This window comes from Cupressus sempervirens, chromosome 5 (assembly GCF_028749045.1).
Source record: "Cupressus sempervirens isolate cs-2001-9-10 chromosome 5, ASM2874904v1, whole genome shotgun sequence".
Classification (NCBI taxonomy): domain Eukaryota; kingdom Viridiplantae; phylum Streptophyta; class Pinopsida; order Cupressales; family Cupressaceae; genus Cupressus; species Cupressus sempervirens.
In genome coordinates this window covers 958645972-958668013 of record NC_143122.1, presented here as the reverse complement: position 1 = coordinate 958668013, position 22042 = coordinate 958645972, and positions in this window count along the sequence as shown.

Sequence of the window (22042 nt, the reverse complement as noted above, 5' to 3'; positions counted from 1 at the left end):
GAGTTGGGGGGAGGGATGAATGAGTAATCTAAAAACTCTTTCTGCAAATTGGATATTATTAATTACTTTAAACCATGCATAAGAAAGAAAATAAGTAATGCTAAATAATAAAAGTAACCATGCACAAAGAAAACTCATAACACCATATTTTGTTAACTAGGGAAACCTTTTCCAAGGGAGAACCCTAGTGGGAATGATGCCCACAAAGATATATTTTTATATATGTTCCTTTTTAAAGGAAGGACCCTATAAAGAGTCAATAAACCACATTCAGTACATAGGAGTCCATGTTAGAAGACTTTGAATCCCTATTAGGAGAGTCCAACCCTATTAGTAGTTGTAGTACAAAAGTATGCAAGAAGAGCTCACTACCCAATCATGTAACTACAATTACAAGATGAACTCATTGCTCAAACGAGTAAAAAAGAAATGGTAAATAGTAACAATAATCATACACAAAAATAACTCATAACACCATATTTTATTAACTAGGGAAACCTTGGCCAAAGAAAAAACTTGGTGGGAATGATGCACACAAAGATATACTAATATGTGTGTACCTTATTAGAGAATGGACCTTTTTAAGAGTCTATAAACCACATTCAATAATAGGAGTCCCTACTAGGAGATTCAAACCCTATTAGGAGTTCTACAAAAGTATGCAAGAAAAGCTCACTGCCTAAACGTGTAATTCAAATTACAAGATGAACTCACTACTCAAACAAGTAATTATTATTTTAGTTCCTATAATATAGAAGTAAGGATTCTTCAAATTCTTTGCAACTAATCTTTGACCTTAGCTTGATCTCATATTAGAAAATCAATTTCTTAAACACTTCACTTCACAAGATATGTAAAAGTTTGCATTCATAATTTGCATTACAAAATCATTTCCAACTTCTCCTAATAAAATCACAAGATGCCTTTGTATAAATACCATACCTTTTCAAAAATTTCTACTAGGTTACCTAAGAGCAAAATACACTTTTCCAACTTAGAGTAAACATCTAGGATGTGGGCTCTAATTGATCAAGTAATTATTCTGTAAACAAAATAATTCCTTTACCTCCAATTCGGATGTTCGGTAAATATTGAATATCTTTAATTCATAAATTTCTAATGACTTCCAAGGTTGTACACATCATCATAAATATTTATACCATCTACATTTAACCTCTCTTCTAGAAATAACATTATATAAACAAGTTATACTTTAAATTCTTCTCATGGTTCCTGTCTGATAATCACAGAACTGCTTTCACTAAAACTTGAATAACAAGCATTAGAGTTAGTATTCCTACACATGACATTGTCCATATGTCCAATATACTTCCTTATTCCTCTAAGTAATCTCATTGGTTATAATATGACATCAGTAACAAGTTACATATAAAACAATATACTAATGTAAACCAATTTGATATTCAGACAATTTTTTGGGTACCAAAAGCTAAGTATCTTTATTTCTGAGGTTTACTACAAGCATGTACATCATGTATTACCATAAATGAAAAAAATTACATATCTTCATTAGCCAATTATCAATAGCTTCAACTTATTTATAGCTGATCTTTGACCTCAGCTCGATCTCAGATTGCAAAATTAGGTTCTCAAAAACTTTGCTTGATGATATACAAAAGTTTGCATTCATATTCGCATCACAAAATCATTAACAACTTTTAATAAGTAGGAGATAATTTCCACATCATGTCAAATTGTGATATGCTATGTAAATTATCTCCTACTTATCAATTGATGAGCTTAAGGGGATTTATAATGAATGGTTCATAAGGCACAACACTTGGTGAAGGTTTTGCAAATGGGGTTGCAAGCTTTGTGTTTAACCATGGAGGAAACTCTTTAGTTAAGTGTGCATAAGCTAGAGTAGTATTAGGATGGGTGACCTCTTAGAAAGTCCCAATACTTCACTCCTATGAGCATCACCTAGATCCAATGCATGCTAAGTGTTCCATTTATTCTCATGAGAGATGGATTCATGTTGAATCATTAATAATGAAACATGGGTGAATGAGTTTGACTAAAAATCATTAACAACTTCTCCAAATAATTTTTTAATATGTCTTTTCATAAATACCATGCCTTTTCACAAATTATTTTTGGTTTTACTAAGACCAAAATACACTTTTCCAACATAGAGTAAACATCTAGAATGTTAGCTCTAATTGGTCACTTAATTATTTTGCAAACAAAATAATTCCTTTACCTTCAATTCTGATGTTTGGTAAATCTTGAATATCTTTTTTTTATATAGTCCATACTGATGTTGAAGGTTGTACACATCATCATAAATATGTATACTACTTCCATCTAACCTCTCTTATGGAAATAACATCATATAAACAAGTTATAGTTTAAATACTACTCTATATTGCTATTTGATAATCACAAAACTCCATTCACTAAAACTTGAATAACAAGTGTTAGATTTAGTATTCCCACACATGATGTTAGCCACATGTCCAACATACTTACTTATTTCTCCATGTAACCTCATTAGTCATAATAGTGTGTTAGTAACAAGTTACATACAAAACAATACCGTATTGTAAACTAATTTTATTCTTAGACAATTTTTTGGGTACCAAAAAGCTAAGTATCTTTATTTCAAAGGTTTCCTACAAGAATGTACTTCAGGTGTTTCCATTAATGACAACACATATCTTCAACTTACAATTTTCAAAAATCTCCTCCTTTTCCATTAATGGAAACAAAATACTAAAAATTTACTAAGTATTAAAAACTTGTCCAAAATACTACAATATCAGTATAATAATCATTTATTACAATTGATCCATCTTACACATGCTCCCCCTTTCCATATGATTACATACCTTGTGTTACTTAAAAATTTCTTATGCATCTTCTCCCCCTTTTTCATCAATGACAAAGGTAAGAATTTTTTTTTAAAAATGTGAAAAACACTATCTATCTATCAAAAACTTTGTCTATCTACCTTAAGTTGATATTATCTTCATGCAATCATCAAAACTTGCCTTTAGATTCTTCAAACCTTTTTTCCATGTGTCTTTGGTTTTTTCTTTGGTTGTCTCAAATAAATTGAGGTTAGAGTATAAGAAGATTCAATAGGTATCCTTGGATTTGATGCATTTCTCCAACTGTCTCTTAATAGTTGTGATGCAAGAGCATCCTGGGTTGCCTTTTTATCTTCCTCATTTTTGTTCATTCTATAGTTGGTGTTGAGTTACTTAGTTGGTGCCAATTTACTATAGCATTCTTCATGTGCCGAGTTACTATAGCACTCTTCATGTACTAAGTTACTATAGCACTCTTCATGTGCCTAGTTATTGTAGCATTCCTTCATGTGCCGAGTTACCCAGTGTATCCCAAGTGATTCTTCATGTGCCGAGTTACTCAGTGTATGCCAAGTGTTTCTTCATGTGTCGAGTTACCCAGTGTATGCCAAGTGTTTCTTCATGTGCCAAGTTACTTAGTGCATGCCAAGTGTTTCTTCATGTGCTGAGTTACCTAGTGTATGCCAAGTGTCAGTATTTGGACACAATTTTGCAAGCGAACTTGCAGGATTTATTTTATTCATGATGTTTATGTTAAGATATTTTCTTGGGATGAGTCCAGACCATTGTTGGGTCAACCTTCCTCTTATGTAATGATTCTAAAATTATCTGTAAGCCATTTTGGCAAGTATAAATAGAATTTTCAAGCTTAGAATTAGACAAGTTTCAGGAAAGCTTTTGTGAAGAAGCTTAGAGAGAAGAACTGAAAGTGCAAATTTATAGTTGGATCTCTAAATGCGAATGTATTTGTAATTGGCCATAACCCATAAAGACTTATAGCTAGGCATGTATGAAGATATTTTGATGAATCAATAAAAGTAATTCACTCTTCTTCCTCCTTTGGTTGTTGTTCTTTGTGTTCATTTCTATTGTGTTAACTCTTGCAAGGTGGTTTGGATAGCTAGGTGAGAGTTTGGCCCTAGTTATTCATCCTCTTGCCTGTGTTAGTTGGTATCAAAGCTTGAGGTTCATCCTTATGGAGATTAGATCATGTAGAACCCTGATTTAGATTTGGTTGTAGGGTGGTAGATCTATGGATTTGACCTATAACTTGTAGAGACAACCCATAGGAGAGGAGCCCATCTTGATGATGTAAGTGATGATGAATTAGCAGCACCAAACCCTAATCAAGAACCTAAAGAAGACCAATATGAGGAAAAATTATTGAGAATATTGTCTAGAGTGAATTCAAAACCTGCTATAGAAGTTTTTCCTTATGATGGAAAATTTGACACCAATGCTATGTTGGATTGAATATCTAATATGGAGAAGTTCTTTGAGTATGAAAACATTCCTGATAATAGAAACATGAAGATTGTGGTCACTAGGTTGGAAGGTCATGCATCACTATGGTGGGAGCAATTGCAAACTAATAGACAAAGGAGAGGAAAGGAGAAGATCAAAACTTGGCCAAAGATGGTGAACAAGGTAAAGAATAAATTCCTTCCTACTGATTACCAAGTTAGCTTGTTGAGAAAGATGAAAAATTTAAAGCAAAAAGACATGACTTTGAAAGAGCATACTGAGGAATTATATAGACTAGACATCAGATCTAGACATGTGGATGATGATGTCATGAAAATTTCAAGGTACATTAATGGATTGAGATCTGGAATACAAGATGAAATAAGTTTTGTGAAGCTAGAAAGTGTAGAAGAAGCATATCAATATGCCTTGAAAGCTAAAGAGATCTTGACAAAGAAGCATGAACAAAGACAAAGAGGTAGAGGTGGTAGATTCCAGAGAGTTAGAGGTAGATCTTATGGAGAAAGTGGCAGATCTGACAGTTCTATGCAGGATAAAGGAAAATTTGAATGGAAGAATGATAACAAAGGCAAGATTGAATGTAAAAGTGGTAATTCTTACCAAGGAGGCACTAATTCTTATCGAGGAAGAGGTAATTCTTATTCTAGAGGTGGATTTCATGGTAATTGTTTTAGATGTGGCAAAGAAGGGCATAGATCCTTTGAATGTAGATCTTCTGAAGGTGGGCAGAATAATAGAAATGCTATGATTCAAGAAGACATTAAGAGTTTACCAAGTGGACCTGAGGCTAGATAAAATTTGATGGTGAGAAGGACCTTATGTAATAAGGGAGGTGATGAGGAACCTATTTTAAGGAGAAGTATTTTCAAGACAAGATGTAAGATGGCTAGAAAATGCTGTAAAGTGATCATTGACAGTGGAAGTTCTACGAATTTGGCATTAGAAGAGCTAATTACAAAGTTGTAGTTGCAGAGGCTGAAACATCCCAAACCTTATCATGTTTCATGGATCAAAGATGAGCATAAGATATTGGTAAGTGAGCAATGCCTTGTGAAGTTCAAAATTGTACATTACTTTGACGAAGTTTTGTGTGATATTATGCCCATGGATTGTTGTCATATTTTGTTGGGTAGACCTTGACAAAATGATAGATATGTTGTACATGATGGAAGATTGAATCAATATACTCTTTAGGTAAATGTGAAGAAACAAACATTGTTGCCTTTGATCGAAAGTTCAGATAAGGTTAATTGTACTGCTATAAAAATTTGCATGATTAATGGGAAACAATTTGAAAAGAAATGAAAAGGAATCAAGTTTTTTTTGCTATAATTCTAAGAAAATTGAGTTTTTTCAATGGAGACCAAGTGCCAAAAAATAATGTTAACTGAGTGCCAATTAGTGGTGACTGAGTGATAGATGGTAGTATTGACCAAGTGCCATGAGAAATTGCAGAGTTGCTAAATGAGTATAAAGGCATTATTGCTGAAGATATTCCTGATGGTTTACCTCCTATAAGAAGTATAAGTCATTGTATGGATCTGATCCCTAGAGCTAGTTTTCCAAACAAAGCACCATATAGATTGACACCTACAGAGAATGAAGAACTTAACAAACAAGTGCATGAATTGTTGTGAAAAGGTTTGATCAGAGAAAGATTGAGTCCTTGTGTTGTACCTACTATATTAGAACCTAAAAAGAATGGAGAATGGAGAATGTGTACTGATTTCAGAGCCATTAATAAGATAATAGTGAAATATAGGTTTCCTATGCCAAGGATGGATGACATAATGGAATTCTTGAGTGGAGAAAAGTATTTTACCAAGATTGATTTGAAGAGTGGCTATCATCATATCAAAATCAGAGAAGGTGATGAATGGAAAACTGCTTTCAAGACAAAATATGGTTTGTATGAACGGTTAGTTATGCCTTTTGGTTTGACTAATGCCCTTAGTACTTTCATGAGGTTGATGAATGAAGTTCTGAAAAGATTCTTGGGTAAATTTGTGATTGTTTATTTGGATGATATTCTAATAATTAGGAAGACTAAGGAAGAACATCTTGAGCATATTAGACAAGTATTATAGAGGTTAAAAGTAGAAAAGTAGCTGATTAATCTGAAAAAGTGTTCCTTTATGCAAGAGGAGATTGTGTATTTGGGATTTGTGATTTCAATTGATGGTTTGAAGATGGATCCTGAGAAGGTTAAAGCAATTTTGGAATGGCCTACACCTAAGAATGTGAGTGAGGTAAGATCATTTCATGGTTTGGCTAGTTTTTATGAAAAGTTTATGAAGAATTTTAGTGCTATTTGTAATTCCATGACTAAAACAATGAGGGGAGATAAAAAGGAATTCAAGTGGACAAATGGAGTTGATAAGAGTTTTGAGACTTTGAAACAAAAGGTTGTTGAATTACTTGTATTAGCTTTACCTAATTTCAACAAAGTATTTCAAGTTGAATGAGATGCAAGTGGTAATGCAATAGGAGCTATATTAAGTCAAGAAGGTAAGCCTATTTCTTTCTTTAGTGAAAAGTTAAACAATGCTAAAAGGAAATATTCTATGTATGATCAAGATTTTTATGCTATTGTTCAAGCATTGAAGAAGTGGAGACATTATTTGATGCCCAAGGAATTTGTGTTGTATACTGATCATAAAGCTTTACAATACTTGGGAAGTCAACATAAATTGAATCAAAGACATATGAAGTGGTTTGTGTATTTGTAGATTTTTACATTTTTGATTAAGCATAAGAGTGGAGTTACTTACAAAGTTGCTGATGCATTGAGTAGAAGATGTTCTTTGTTGACTGAAATGAAGGTTGAAGTTTTTGGTTTTGATGAGATGAAAGAGTTATATGATGCTAATCCTTATTTTTCTAAGGCATGGAGAGAGTGTAGAGCACCAAATCTGATATATCACATAATTATGGTGAGCATTTCATTCAAGAAGGTATTTTGTTCAAAGGTATTCAGTTTTGTATTCCCTGAAGTCCTATGAGGTTAAATTTGATTAAGGAAAAGCATAGTGGTGGATTAGTTGGACATTTTAGAATTGATAAGACATTGAGTTTGTTGAAAGAGAAATATTATTGGCCACAAATGTATACAGATGTTCAAAAATTTGTAAATAGTTGTAGAGTTTGTCAAGATGCAAAAGGAGTGAGTCAAAATACTAGTTTGTATACACCTATTACTATTCCTGAGAAACCTTGGACTAATATCAGTATGGATTTTTTTCTTGGATTGCCTAAAACAGTGAAGGGGTATGATTCCATATTTGTTGTAGTGGACATATTTTCTAAGATGGCTCATTTTATACCATGTAAGAAGACATCAGATGCTGAGAGTGTTGCTGAAATTTTCTTTAAAGAGATTGTGAGATTGTATGGATTACCAAGAAGCATTATTTCAGATAGAGACACTAAGTTTTTTGGTTATTTTTGGAAGACTTTGTGGAAGAAGATGGGTACTAAATTGAAGTTTAGTTCTACATTCCATCCACAAATAGATGGATAGATAGAGGTTGCAAATAGAAGCTTGGGTAATTTTCTGAGATGTTTGGTTGGGAATAAGCCAAGTAATTGGGAGATGGTATTGGTACAAACTGAATTTGCATATAATAATTTTGTGAATAGGAGTACAGGGAAGAAACCTTTTGAGATTGTTATTGAAATGCATCCTAGAGGTATATTAGATTTGAGAGATGTTGCTAGTGAAGAAAAGAAAAGTGTTGCAGGAGAAGAATTTGCTGATTTTATGGAGCCTTTTCATAAGGAAGTGAAGTTGAGGTTGGAACAAAGCCATCAAAAGTATAAGGAGAATTATCATCAGTCTAAAAGACACCATGATTTTCATGGTTGGTGATGAAGTGATGGTTCATCTAAAGAAAGGAAGATTCCTAGTTGGAACATATAATAATCTAAAGATGAAGAAATTTGGACCTTGTAAGATCTTGATGAAGCTTTACATTGGTAATGCTTATGAAGTTGAGTTACCTGATGACATGGATATATCTCCTATATTTAATATTACTAATTTGTATAAGCGTCATGAGTTAGAGGATAAAGTTTTTATACTAGATGTTTATCCTAAGAAATAAATTGAGGAAGTTGAACAGATATTGGATCAGAGAGTTGGCAAGAGTACAAGAGGAAAATATTACTATGAATATTTGGTGAAGTGGAAGAATAGACCTATTGAAGATGCTTCATGAATTTCTCAATTTGAGTTGGATTTAGCTCAGGTTGGGACATCTCAATGATTCAGGAGAATCATTTCTTTCAACCCTGGTTGTTTGATGCAGGAGCATCCTGGGTGCCTTTTCATCCTGCTCATTTTTTTTCATTCTACAGTTGGTGCCAAGTTAGTATAGCATTCTTCATGTGCCAAGTTACTATAGCACTCTTCATGTGCTAACTTACTATAGCACTCTTCATGTGCCAAGTTATTGTAGCATTCCTTCATGTACTGAGTTACCCAGTGTATGACGAGTGATTCTTCATGTGCCGAGTTACTCAATGTACATCAAGTGTTTCTTCATGTGCCAAGTTACCCAGTATATTCTGAGTGTTTCTTCATGTGTCAATTTACTTAGTGCATGTCGAGTGTTTCTTCATGTGCAGAGTTACCCAGTGTACATCGAGTGTCAATATTTGGATGTGATTTTGTGAGCCGACTTGCAAGATTTATTTCATTTGCAACATTTATGTTAAGATCTTTTCTTGGGATGAGTCCAGACCATTTTTGGGTTGGCCTTCCTCTTATGTAATGATTCTAGAATGATCTATAAGCCATTTTGACAAGTATAAATAGAATGTTTAGGCTAAGAATTAGGCAAGTTTTGGGGAAGCTTTTGGGGAGAAGATTAGAGAGCAGAATTGAAATTGTGAATTTGTAGTTTGATCTTTGAATGTGAATGTATTTTTAATTGGCCATAACCTAGAAGGCCTTATAGCTAGGCATGTATGAAGATATTTTGATGAATCAATAAAATTAATTCACTCTTCTTCCTCCTTTGGTTGTTGTTTTTTGTGTTTATTTCCATTGTGTTAACTCTTGCAAGGTGGTTTGGATAGTTAGGTGAGCCTTTGGCCCTAATCATTCATCCTCTTGCCTGCATCAAATTGATATCTTTAGAATAATAGAGTCTTTAAATTTTGATAATCTCTTTACAATTTGTTCTTCCTCAAGTTCGATTTTCTTGATATCACTATAAACACTATACACTTATCCTTTAAAGTCATCAACTTTGTTGGACGTTTGTTGTATCTAACTTGTTAGAGCTTCTATCTCACTTAGCTTTCCTTTAATATTGTTGTCAATGTCCTTGGTCAACTTATAAGATAAATCAAACTTAATGTACAATACCTTTCCATCTTGTTGACATCTCTAGATTTCCTTCATCAAGACTCAACAAATCATTCTTGATATTCTAACAAATGGTGCTAAATAGATTAGCATCATGATAAATTTTCAGCTTGGACTCTACAAGATTTAGTAAATGTGTAAATTCTTCATCAAAATATTATAAATTTCTTGTGCTCTTTTTAAAGGATCAGCCTTTGTATGCTTGACTGCCAGAGTACTGCATAATCTGTCAATTACCTCCATTAAGATCCTTTGTAAGAATTTTACCTTTCTATTCTTCTCAATAAATTTTTTCAGAGATGAGATCAAGATAGTTTGATCATCATCATCACCTATAAGGCTAGCAAACAAAAGTGGAGTAGACAAACTAGATGGTTTAGTTTCATCTTCCTTTTACTTCTTTTCTACTACCTCCTTAGCTCTTCTCTCTTCTTTTTCTTTCTCCTCCTTTTCTTTTCTTTCTTTTTTTTTTCTTTTCTTCTTCATCTTATTTCTTCTTCTTTTCTTTAAGACTCTTCTTTCTTCTCCCTTTCTTATTCCTCTACTCTCCTTTTGTTTTTTTCCTTCTATTTTTTTTCTTATTCAAGCAATTTTTGCCTAGCTTCTTCAATATTTCTCTTTTCCACCTCTAATTGCTTCTTCTCTTCTTCAATCTATGTCACTAATCTTCAATAACCTTGACATGAGACTCAAGTTGATTAAAACTTTCAAAAGGGTTAGTATCATTGATGTTGATAGTAACATTGATCTAGTTAATCTGCATAGTGTCACGACTTAGTGACACTTCAAACATTTTAGGTGCTAATGTAGGTGCTACCTTTGATTCTTCCATCATCTAATTAATATTTCCAACTATTTCACTCCTTATTGTATTCTTTTCTCCTACCATAAATAGAAATGGCCTCATCTTGTTTCTCAAGTAAGGTGCCAGGTTGTTTAACAATTTCTTGACTTCTTCCTCATCATTTGTTTTGCACATAGTCCTTAACATAGACTTTCAGAGTTCCATAGATCCTCTTCCTGAGTTGGCACTTTCTTCTCAATAAGTCTATCATAGAGTTTCTAATTTACTATGCCTTCAATATCCTCAAGTTTTACATTGTTAGGAATCATAAATCTCATAGTAGAGATGTCAATCTAATCTTTCTCAATATCATTATACAAATCATAGAATTTATTTATTTGAAAAAAATTACCTTCATTTGCAATGGTTGAGTTGATCTTGTCAATCTTCTATTTCCAAGGTTGCCTTACTTTCCTTGCTAACTATTTAGAAACAATAACTTTTTCTGTATGTTTTTCTTCATGTTCTTCTTCTTCTTCGTCACTAGATTCCACAAATGTCAACAATGTCTTTTGTATATTTCCCAGTCTAGAAGAATGTTAATTGACTCTCTTAGTCTTCGTAGTCATAAATTCTACTTATCTTCTTGGTTTCCTCTTTGGCTTACTTAGTTATTTAGCTAATATTGCAGTATATGGAATGCTCTATCCTTTAGGAGCCTCTGTAGTTGACACACTTGATGGCTACCCAACTGAGAATGGTTGTACATAAATTATTCCTTATTTCATAGTCTACCTAACTACCTATGACTCACCCTCTATGATACTAGCCTCAATTAGAGCTTTCTTCATTATTGTCTCAATCTTCTTGTGAGATGCTTTCTTCAAGGATGCTTAATAAGATGACTGGGTAATAAGTTATAGATATATACTCAGCTTGGTCCTTTCCAAAGTTCAATAATAGATTAATATATCCAATTTCTACATCACCACTTAACACATTACCTAGGGGATCAAGGAATTTTTCTTGAGGTTCTACTACTTGAATACGAGTTAAATCTGTATCTACCATAAAACATATATCATTTTTGAATCTATCTACAATTTTAGGTGCAATTCTAAATCTTTGTATCATCTCATTCTGAAAAGGTTTCATGATCAAATTTCTACGGTCTACGATTTTTTCTTTTGGATGTCTTTTACATATATCTATAAGATTTTCCATGCGACACCTTTCACTGCTCATAATCTTAGTAAAAGATAAATATGGAAATCTCTAAAGCACATGAAAAAATATATAATTAATCAATGACTAGAATCTAAACACACTGTTCTTGTTCCTCTTGATTTTCTCTAAGATTTCATGGAGTTGCACTCTCAAGATTTCACTTAGGTTAACTTGCTCTTTCTAAACACAAATCTTATAGGTTGCATAGATGAATTCTACTAATAATTCATCAATTTTAGAACTTGCATAAATAGAGTAGGCAATGATTCTACTTAGGAATATTAAAAAATCTTGTTTAATGGTGTTGATCACCATGGCCTTGCCATTATATACTACCTCAGTGTAGCTCTCAACCCTATTCTTAACTAGTTTCTCACCTATAGGTACACTACCTTGTTTGCTAAGAATAGTTACCTCATGAATAAGGTGGAATAAATCGTCAACTAAATTATCCTCCATCCACAACTTTCCATCATGAATCCTACTTAGTATGATCTAAGTCCATTCTTCATTGTCCAATTCTTGGTAAAAGTGGTATTTGAATAGGTCTAATTCTTTCAAATGTTCAAATCTAGGCTTTACTAACATATAATTATTAAAGACAATTTGCATATATTTGTTCATATAATCACTCCCAATAGTTTCAAACTTTCTATTAAGATAACTTCCTACGTCTTCTAGATACACTATATTGTTTAAAATAATAGATAAGGTTGAATTAGGGTTTCCTTCTATGGGTTTCATGGAAATAACCTTCAATTTTAGTCTCTAGTCATTCTCAACACTATGAATTACTGATATATCATGATCTTATCAAATGTAAACTTTATCGAAGAAATTTTGTGTGGAGAAATGATAAAATACTTCTTTCTAAAATAGGGTTTTTCTTGAAATCAACTTGTCAAGTCACCTCTAAGTGCTCTATGCTTCTGATGTGATCACAATGTGGTGGTAAGAAAGTTTGTACTCCATTTTATTCATTCAATTCAAACTTGTAATAATTGCATACTTTTCAAACATGAAACAGCTTTCAATTTCACTCTAAAATCAAATATATGCTCGAAATCTTTGTCTGATCTTCAAATGTCACCCAAGGTTTACCATAGCTTCCTATCATCATGATAATTATCTACAAAACATTTCTCCATAAAATTTTCTATAAAAACATAGTTTATATCTTTTGTTATTGAACATACTCTCTATTATAATAGTAACTCTTAATTCCTTCATAACTTGTTTCGATAAGATCCAAATTGCAAGCAAGCTTAGCTATAGTCTAAACTCATCTCAACACTCATAGGTCAATCTCTAAATGAGGTTTCAAATTCTAGTTCTGTGGATAAGCTTAATTCAACTTGATTGAATCAAACTTGATCTCTGACTATGATCTTCATGACTCTACATCATCTAACTTTTCTTTAGAAATATTTAATCCCTTTACAAATGCCTCATTAAGTTCGTTTGAAATCCTGATAACTAAATTTCTTTGATTTTCATTATCTTTGGTGGTTCCTAAGTTCCTTTCATGGTTCATTCTATCATTTCCAAAGTTTCTTCCATTGTTCCTTCTATTCCCGAAGCTTCTCTCATTGTTCCTTCTATCAACAAAGTTTCTATCCATTCTAAAATACCTTGTTGTATGTCCAAAGTTGTTCCATAACTAACATACTAGTGTTCTACTTCTAGGATTCTACTAATCAATGGGTGCATAAAAATTTTGGGCTATATGTCTAAAGTTGTTACACTTATAACACATGATCTTCTTTATTCATAAGGTTTTCTTCTATCTACAGGGTTAGTATTGCCAAATGTTCTATTATTCCTTTTGTCATTATTATATTTAGGTTTTCTATAATCAATTGCTTTATGACCCATACCATGACAATTATGACAATAAAAATCTATAACATGATTCAATGACTTATTTGTACAATTCCTTTTCATATGACCTATTTCATTACATGAAAAATACTCATCTCCAAATTCATAATTGGTTTCCTTAGCAAATTCATCTTTCTTTGGTTCATCCAATTTCTCAAATTCTTTATCTTGTTCAACTTCTTTAGGTTTATTAGAATTTTGTATGGACTCGATCTTCTCATTAGTTTTACCATTTTCTTTCAAATCTAATCTATTTTTAGGCTTCTTTGTAGACATGTTAAACATATAACCAAGACCAGTCTTATCATAGGTATGTCTTTGTATTGAAATTATATCATCAAGATTTTCTCTTCTAGAATAAAGATTTCCAAGTTGTTCTTTGCTTTGTGTCAGTTCAACTTTCACAATAGTGTTATACTTTTGAAGTTCTTCATGATCTACTTTTAATGCTTCAAGCTTAGATGTCATCTTTTTTAGATTGCCTCTAAAATTTCAATTTTCAATATTCAAATCAGATTCAACTTGACTAGGATCACTCTTTAAGCTCAATTTCATGCTTCAAGGTCTTTTACTCTATATTTATCTTAGAATATTCATCGTCATCAACTTCAAATTCAGTACTTTCAAGGTTGAATTTGAGATGTTCAATCTTGTTTTTCCAATGTATACTTTGGAATCTTCATATCTATCTCTGAACTTATCTCTTTCTTTAGTGAGGAGATCAATTTGTTCAAGTGCCTCTTCAAGGTTCAAGATGTCTTTGCATAAATGCCATGCCTTTTCACAAGTTGTTGCTAGGTCAACTAAGACCAAAATACACTTTTCCAGCTTAGAATAAATATCTAGAATGTCGGCTCTAATTGGTCAAGTAATTATTTTGTAAACAAAATAATTTCGTTACCTTCAATTTTGATGTTCAGTAGATATTGAAAATATTTTACCCATATAGTTGGTACTGATGTCCAAGGTTGTACACATCATCATCAATATGTATACTATCTCCATCTGAAATCTCTTCCAGAAATAACATCATATAAACAAGTTATACTTTAAATACTACTCTTTATTCCTGTGTAATAATCACATAACTATATTCACTAAAACTTGAATAGCCACATGTCCAACATAAAATTAGCCATTTTTCCAACATACTTCATTCTTCCTCCATGTAACCTTGTTATTCATAATATGAAATTAGTAACAAGTTACATACAAAACAATACACTATTGTAAATCAATTTTATACATAGAAAAATTTTGGGTACCATAAAGCTAAGTATCTTTATTTTTGAGGCTTTCTAGAAGCATGTACATCATGTGTTGTCATTAATGACAATAATTACATATCTACATCAGCCAACTATCAACACTAATGAGAATATGCATAGCTAGAGAGTGATAGAGGATAGTTTATTGGTGACATCAGCAAGTGAGCAAGCCTTAGTATCACACTTGTGAACTTTTGTATAGATAATGATCTGATAGTGTTATTGTAATTTTAATTAATTAATTATGTTATTATAATTTTTTGGGAAAGCCTCGACACTAACTCAAGGAATTATTATGAAGATATGATATAAAAGAAATATGTTTTCCTTGTTTGTAATAAGAAATTGGTGTATCCATTGTTGTATGAGGTGCGAAGTGCAAAAAGGAGTAGAGTTCTTCAGGAATGCATGTAAGTGATTGAACAAATTATTAGATGTGAAGTTGGTGATCTAGTTAATAGATCAGAAGGAGCAAAGGTCCAATTGATAGGAAAGAGAAAGAGGAATGAATAGTATAGTACAATACTATTGTTCTACAAGGAATAATACAAAGATCATTTGCACTGTGGGTTCATCGATAATTCCCTTGAAGCTATTTTGGTAGTGGGTCTAGCTATCTTTCACAACTCTTAACAAGGCTAGCACAACTCATAATAGGATTTGCACAACTTCTAATAGGGTTGAAACAACTCGTAAGAGGGTTGGCACAACTCCTAATAGGGAATTATATGTACTAAATGTATTCATAGACTCCTAATAGGGTCCATCCTCTAACAAGGAATATTTATATTAGTACATCATCTTGTGGATGCCATCCCCACTGAAGTTTTCCCTCTTATCAATGGTTTCCCTAGTTAACATATCTGGTGTTATTGTGTATGAGTATCTTGTTGCGGTTTCATGGATATTTTTTTTTTTGTTTGGCCTTTTCATAGGATTAGTAGGATACAACTATGGAATTTAGGCATAGAACTTCTTGAGCTAAATGATGTTGGTGGGATCATTTAGTATTTCATCTTCCAAAGTTTATAGCTCATAAGCTTTGGAGCTGAAAGATGTTGGGAGAACATATGGACAAGGCCATGTGGGATCAAACTTGCCTTGCTTTTCTTGGTCTTCTTGGACTTTCATATTTTCTTTAAGGACCATGTCACATAATTGAAAGTACCATAGGTGAATGTTCTCATTGAAGTTGTTCTTAAGGTGATTCTAATAGACTTTAAGATGGTCAAAGGTTTGTTGTCTTTTCTCATCAAGTAAATGTAGATTTGTGAGTCTAGCTACTTTGTAATCTTGTGAAAGGATGGGAGATAAAATTGAATAGTTAGGATTACTTCAACACCATATTCTAGGGAGTATGGAGTTGTACCTATGGATGTACAAAATGAGCTATTGTAAGCCCATAGGGTAGGGTTTATTTATAGATTCCAATAACAACTAGAATTTTTGGAAACTTTCTTGATGATTTTGAGTAAGCTTTTGTTAGTAGGGGATGGAAAAATAGTGATGAATGTGGAGGGAGGTGCACAATTATTCCATATTGAGGTTTTCAAAGTTACCTCCATGGTCTATAAAGATGGTAGCAGGGATACCAAAGTAGTGTATAATTTGCTAGAGGATGAATTTAGAAACTTGAACTCCTATGGCAGTGGCAAATGAGACTTCTTCCACCCACTTGGCGAAATAATTCATTCTAGTAATCAACCATTTGTGGCCTTCTAAAGATAGGGGCAAATAAAACCTACAAAGTCAAATCCCCAACATGAAAATGGCCATGGTCATGCAATGGGTTGAAGATCATGAGTTGGGGCTTGGATCAAATTTGCATGTTGCTGACAACATAGACATCTCTTGAAAAGGTCACAAGAATCATGTTCTATAGTAGGCCAATAGTACCCAGCTCTAAGTATTTTTCTAGCTAGGACTATATCAATCATTTGAGCACAATAGAGTCCAGCTTGTACATCTTTGAGAGCCATTATGGCCTTGTTTTGGTCTAAACACTAAGAGATATTTTGATGTTAACCTCAATTATATAAGGTGTTAGCTATGATAGTGTAGCAGGATACTTTGTGAATGATGTTTTGGCATTGGGTTCTTGTTATATGAGGATATATGATACCATTTTTTAGATAAGTGTGAATTTCATGGTACCATGGGGATTAGGGACCAACCAAGATGCATACCCATGTTGATTCATCATTCTTGTATGCAGGCTCATGTAGCTACTCAACAAAAAAACCATATTGTATAGCATCTTGAGGGATCTATAAGAGTAAACCAATAGTGTCCATGGCATATGCAACCTTGTTTTGTAACTGTGGAAACTGTGTGAACTGAATCTAAATGAAATGTTGTTTTCAGTGATCAACCAATTCTTTGTAAGGTTGGAGTTTATCATCCTTTTCCTAGTATTAAATAAGGACCTTCTTGATAGTAGGTTGTGAGTCTCCAAAGACTTCTAGCTCTATGATGTTCCACTCAACTGCTATTTTGAGCCTTGTAATAAGGGCTTCATACTCTAAGATGTTGATTGAGGTGGATCTTGAAGACCTCAAAAATTCAGCCCACTCATAATCTCTCAAAATTGCCATCAATGTATAGAGCATTGCAAAATATTCTTGACATAATTTGAAGTACATCAAAAGGAGTTTGTTTGCTTGAAATATTCTTGGTCAAAGGTTTGGTCAAATAGGTTGAATAAAAAGGTGAAATTTTACCATCTCCAAATTGGACAAAAATAAGTTTAAAATTAAAGTCTTTTCAAGAGCTTTCTAATGATGTTAATTTCATCAAAAATGGAGGTCGTATGTGGAATTTATGCCCATTTGAAGTTTCATGGGGAAGGATTGACCAGATGGACAAGTGATGACATCAATATCCTAGTCAGCATCTACATACAATCCTATAGTGACATGTGTCATTTAATGGTGATGTGGTAATTAAAATTAACATGTGCTAAGCTCACGATGACATTACATTTTGAGATTATCACTATAATGACATGGCAATGTAATATTGTCCAATTAAAGTGGGATACATGTCAATACTAGGAAAATAACCTTTTTCCACATGACACCTTATATTGCTATTGGTGGTAGGTAAATTTTTGGTGAGGTTTGAACCACAAACCTCTAGTTTCTTAAAGTTTCTCTCTACCATTTCACCACTCACAACTCCTTGGTTGCTATTGGCAGTGACTACCTTTTGTAATATGATCTATTGCAGATAAGACAAATTCTACTATCGGAAAAAAATGGCCTTAGTGGGAATTTAGCCCACAACACCAACATCCTATTTTCATCCTCAACCAACTGTACTGGTGGAAATTTTAGGATTATATTTGGTCAATGTTCCATTTACCATAAGGTGGTTGGTCATGTAGGAGCCTAATCTTGTATCTTCATTAATCATAAATGTGCTCAAATTAATATGATCCATTTAAATATTAGCAAATCCAAAAATACAATGGATTTAATTTGGAAAGGAGGTTAATATAGGAGATATGAGGATATTATATAACATCAATTGGTTACTCACTAAATTGGGTAAAATTATAATATAAAAAGGAGGGAATTAGTTCTTAGGGAGGGGGGACTTAGAGAGTCTTTATAATTAAGCCTGTGAGGAAATTGAAGTATTTTTTCAATTAATTTAAGCAAAGTTGGAGAAAATTTGTATTCTAATTCTTTGTAAAAACTCTTAGAGAGTTTATTTTTCTCTTAGAAAAGGGTTTGGATTGAGAATTTTTGGGACTTTTATGAGCTAAGTAGTCTCTTGTGAGAGAAATGGAGAGATAAAAACTTAATGACTTCTTTGTGAGAATTTTCATGACTTTTCAGTCAATTGTAAGGCTTGAAACCTATGTATTCTTGTGGGATAGAGTTGCAAATTTATTACTTATCATTATAAAAAGTGTTGAAGGAGCTAGGCATGAACACGTTGCTAGAAACTTCTTGTCACCATAGTGTAGAACAAGAAAAAATATTGTAACTCCATGCAAGGAAATGGTGATATATCAATTTTGCATCATAATAATGGCATCGATCTTGTGAGTTTTTAGATATAGAGAAGTAGCCAGAGACTAGTGAAGTCTGAAATCAAATCCTTTGACTCTGGTTCTTTTTTATGTATGTTTTTGTGTACTTAGTTATTTTTTGCATTTCTAAGTATTATTTTCTTGGTTTACAAGCAACATTACTATCGATCTTCATTTTAAATATGTATCCTAGTGAATCTTAAAATTATAAGTAATTCACAATAAGGAGTTTATAAATCAATTTTTTATCAATGCTAGTTTGACAAGTTGTAGGTTGTTTGTTGTGAGATACTTGGAGAAAATTCTAAAAAAGTGAGGCAAGATGGCTTAACATAAGAAAAATAAGTTTCCTTTTATCTTTGATGCATAATTTTACAAGCCTTCATGGTGATGATAGTTAAGGTCGATGAAATGTATGAAGAATGGAAGTCTAAAAAGGAAATCTTCTTGAAGGAAGCTAAAGATGCAAGCTCGATGAAATATCCTCATTCATCTTATTCTCTTACTTGTTCTGTTAGTGGTTCTCATAAACAATCTCAAAATTATGGATTGAGGTTGTTAACCAAGATAGGAAATAGAGGGAATGGCCTTGGAGTTCATGAACAAGATATGGTTGAACATGTTAAGGTGAAAGCTAGAATTCTCTATACAATTTTGGGGGATGGTGAAGGAGAATGGTTATGAGTAGTGGATGCAATAAATTTTTCAAAAGAAGAACAATATGAAGAAAGCAACAGTACATCATCTTCAGGCAATGGTGACATATGTAAGATGTCCAAGAGAAGAGTGAAAACATATTCTTCTTGGCATGCACACACCAAGGGTGACCATGAAAGGTATAGAAAGCCTTGTAAACCCAATGTTTCTTTTGATTTTAAGAAATATGGCAATATAAAAAGTTTATGGTTTAGAAAACCATGCACATTTTGTGGGTTGAATAATCATAGTGTTGCCAAGTGTTGTAAAATAATAGCTTTGTTTAGGAATTTCATGTCAACTTGTAAAGAGACAATGCATCAAGACCCATCTCCAAATCAAAAGAAGGAGAAGGGAAAGAAAGGATGGATGTAGAAAAAACCTTTCTCTTATTGAAAAAAAGGTGGAAATCAAAAAAATCATTATTGGAAGCTTCATCTAGAGCTTCATCCAAAGAATAATGAAAATAATATTTCTATTGATTCTCTTTTGGTAAACACTCAGAAAATGAAGAGGCTTCTTTATGTGAGAAGGAATTCTTCACTCATGTTTGCAAAGGTAGGAAATCAAGGTGATTTGAAGCATGAAAATGATATAGTTTCTTGTATTCCTAACCATCATGTGCTTCAAAGATCACCAATGCCAGAACATGATGATTTTTCATGGAAACCTATTATGAGAATTAAGAATATTGTTACCTCATTATCATTATCATCTTTGTATTTTGTTACCCCATTTTTGTTTTCTAACATATTGGAAAAAGTGAGTTTTGTGTAGTATATGTAGTGAGCCTAGTCCTCATTTTTTTTTATTCTAGGTCTAGATCCCTAAAGGCTAGGTGATCTTTATCAGATTTTCCCACTTTTCCTTTTCTTTCCTTAATAGCCAAAGGAGGTGGTTGTTTTACCTTGTGATTAGTTGGGTAAATTTGGTACCTAATTTGATAGAGATAAAATTTACTCATTGTAGATCAAACATGTCCTCGTTTTCTCATGGCATAACATCTTTGATAAAACAAGGATTACCAAAAAATTGGTAATTGCCTTCTCCTTGGTGGGTTCTTAACCTAGGAAGGCGATTTCTAGTAAAAGGTCATTTGGAGACATATATAACTCAAGAAGATTCAAAAGGCATAGAATTTTAAAGAAAATTAATGTTTGAATTTAAGAGGAATCTCATAAACATGATTCAAATTCGTCATCATCCAAACATTTAGCCTTAATGGAAAACCTAAAAACATCTTCTCCACGGTAGGTCCCCAACCCATGAAGATTTTTTTTTTGTAAAGTAGTTAAAGATGAAAAATAGGATGTTAATGTTGGATACAATTGATTAATTGTGTGTTGTCCTTGATGCTAAAAAAATGTCATATTAGTTGTTAGACAGTGCATAAAGAGCTCACTTGGATAGTGAAGACAATTTTCCTTGTCTATCAAGCATTCTTGAGTCTACTTTATATAGAAGGCAGTATCTATCGAGCTCACTTGAGCGTCAAGGAACTTATGCAGTAAAGAGTGTTAATTGACCTCACTTGGTTAATGAAAGGAAAATTCAATAGAGCTAGTATTAACCAATTTAACTTGGTTGCCAAAGGAATTTTATAAGTTGACAGTGTTAACCAAGCTCCTATTGGTTAACACAGGAAATTGCTTTAGATTTAGTTTTTACTAAGTTGGGTCGGCTACCAAAGGATTTTCTTATTTTGACATGTAAAGCTTAATTATTTTACTTATTGATTCTAGCCAACTGAGGTAATAAATATTGACTATTCTAATTTCTATTTGAGATGACTTGATAATTTGAAAGGTATAAGTTATAGGTCAAGTTTTCATTTCAAAGTGTGTGATATACAAGCTGAATAAGTTGAAAGAGATAAGATGAGAGGAAGAAAACTTGAAGGATAAGCATGTATCCTTATGGAGTAGAAAAGTATTATTTGATTAGGAAGGATCTAGTATAAATCCAAAATAGAGATCTATAATCAACAATTCAGTTGCATATCAATTAGGTCATTTTCATTGTTACTCTCTAACCATTGTAGCTGTGATCTAAAATCTCTTAATAGAGTTGGTTTAATAGCCATTTGTAAATCCTCTAACAAGGTGGTAATTCCATTGAATTTCATCAAGACTTCTTCCAAGACCACTTCTAATAGGGTGATTAAATCTTCTAATAGGGTCATATCTAATAGTGTGTTTTGTAACCTTTGACGGGATTGGCTCCTAATAGGGCTCCCTTTAGAAGAGTGAAAAATAGTAACTAGTTGCAATTGGTGGTTTTCCCAAATTGGGTTTTTGCATTAAATCTCAATGTCAAATGTGTTCATGCTATTAACTTTTATATATTTGGAACTAAGTTAAAGTGATAGTAATCATAGATAAATCTAAAGATTTACATGCTAATGTTTACCAAGAAAACACTTTTTTTATTGAGTTACAACATTTTCTTTGTTTGTCA